We start from the raw sequence: 2,243 nt of genomic DNA on the forward strand, positions 1-2,243 counted from the left end.
TCTAGTTCTGTTCTAGTTCTGTTCTAGTTCTGTTCTAGTTTCGTTCTAGTTCTGTTCTAGTTCTGTTCTAGTTCTGTTCTAGTTCTGTTCTAGTTCTGTTCTAGTTCTTTTCTAGTTCTGTTCTAGTTCTGTTCTAGTTATGTTCTAGTTTTTTTTCAGTAATTTGGTCATACTAGACGTATGATTGTTATTAATTGAGGGGTATTATTTTGAAATGTTAAATAAACCCAATATTTATTACACTAATTAAACAATTTCAATTGCATATGGAAGTTAAGATTTCAGGTTATAATTGATGGTTATTGGAAAACGAAACAACATATTGAATTTTCGAAATTAACCCTTTTTTAAGCAAAAATTATTATTTTTTTTTATTTTATTCTTATTTTAGTAAAATACTTTTTTTAACTGTCAAACTAAAAAACATACTAACACACATCATTCTTTTGTTGAAACAGTAATGTGGGTAAAGTTAAATTAAAAAGTTATTTCCAAATTTTACAGACATATTTGTATAAATCTCAACCTTTAACAGCTTTTAGTGTTAAGCAAGCAGTCCAAAATCGAGCCCACATTATATCCCATTAAACATTTTCATCACTAAAACTGACAAGCAGTTTTTTTGCTTATTTTTCCTTCAATTTACATGTGAAAGCCTTAAAATACAAATTTTAAGAAAAAAAAAAACAGTAAAAAGGCAAAGTTTAAATCAAAATGAAATATTGAATAGAATCGTAGCAGTTACATGTTATACATACATACATATATCCTCATCCTGTGATAGACATGTGTGAGCATATAATGAGTTTAAATAAAGTTTCCTGAACACAGACATAAATATTTTCACATATTCTTATCCAATGCACTCATGCTCTTGCGGGAATTGTAAAACATAACTTCAGGCGAATAAATCATAACCCAGCAAATAATGTAAAAGAAAATTTACTCAAATATTAACGATTGATTTTTTTTTTTTTTTTTTTTGATTTTACTAACACTTTTAACAATAATTTTCTAAAATTTACAGATAGAAATAAAGGTAATTAATATAAAAAACAATAACTTTAAACTAATGCTAATAAATCGAAATATTTTTAATGTTGAAATCGACAATATTCAAAATATTTATGTCTTATTACATTAAACAATTTAAAATAAATATAAAAGTTTGCTCTATATTTAGCAAAATTTCATAACTATTATTAATAATTTCTTCATACTTAAAGCAGTTTCTTTCATATTTATGACCTCTTATGTAAACTAGATTGAACTTTATTTGATAGCAAAACATCTATATATATAGAGCAGACGAGGAAGAAATTAAATATTTTATAAATTGCATGGTTCGCCACATTAAAAGAGAAGCGAAGTTATTAAATGATGAAAGAAATTCAAAAGAAAAGAAAATAGTGAATGATTAATATTTGCAATAATATTATGATAAATTACATGTAAGTATGTAGAAACACTTTATATTGATAACAAAATTTACATGACTTCCACATGAATGAAGCAATATACTTTACACTAGACTATAGACCAGATCGTGCACTAGACGCCACTATAAACAAAATTACAGATTTGACTACAGATGATATATTAGACCGTAAACTAGACTAGATTATAAACTAGACTATAGACTAGAATAAAGACTAGACTAGAGGCTAGATTATAGACTAGACTACCCACAAAATTAAATCATTTATACTAGAGTATAGACTAAACCATAAACTAGGCTATAGAATACACTGTATACTAGACAATAAAATAGACTATTTAATGTACTATAGACTAGACTAAAGACTTAACTAAAGACTAGAATATAGACTAGACTTTATACTGGAATAAAGACTAAACAATACACTTGGGTATAGACTAGACTGTAGACTAGATTATATAATGTATTACAAACTAAACTATGGAGTAGACTATTGACTTGGCAATATCCTAGACTATAGACTACAATATTGACTAAACTATATACTCGACTATAGGCTAGACAATAGACTACACTATAGGCTAGACTTTAGACTGGACTACAGAATAAACTATAGACTATAATATAAATCATAAACTAAGCTATAGACTAAACCATAAAATAGAGACTAAAGAGTAAACTGTAGACTAGACTATAGACTAGACTATACACTAGACTATACACTAGACTATAGACTAGACTATAGACTAGACTATAGACTAGACTATAGACTAGACCATAGACTAGACTATAGACTAGACTATAG

This window comes from Lucilia cuprina, chromosome 3, assembly GCF_022045245.1.
Source record: "Lucilia cuprina isolate Lc7/37 chromosome 3, ASM2204524v1, whole genome shotgun sequence".
Taxonomy (NCBI): Eukaryota; Metazoa; Arthropoda; class Insecta; order Diptera; family Calliphoridae; genus Lucilia; species Lucilia cuprina.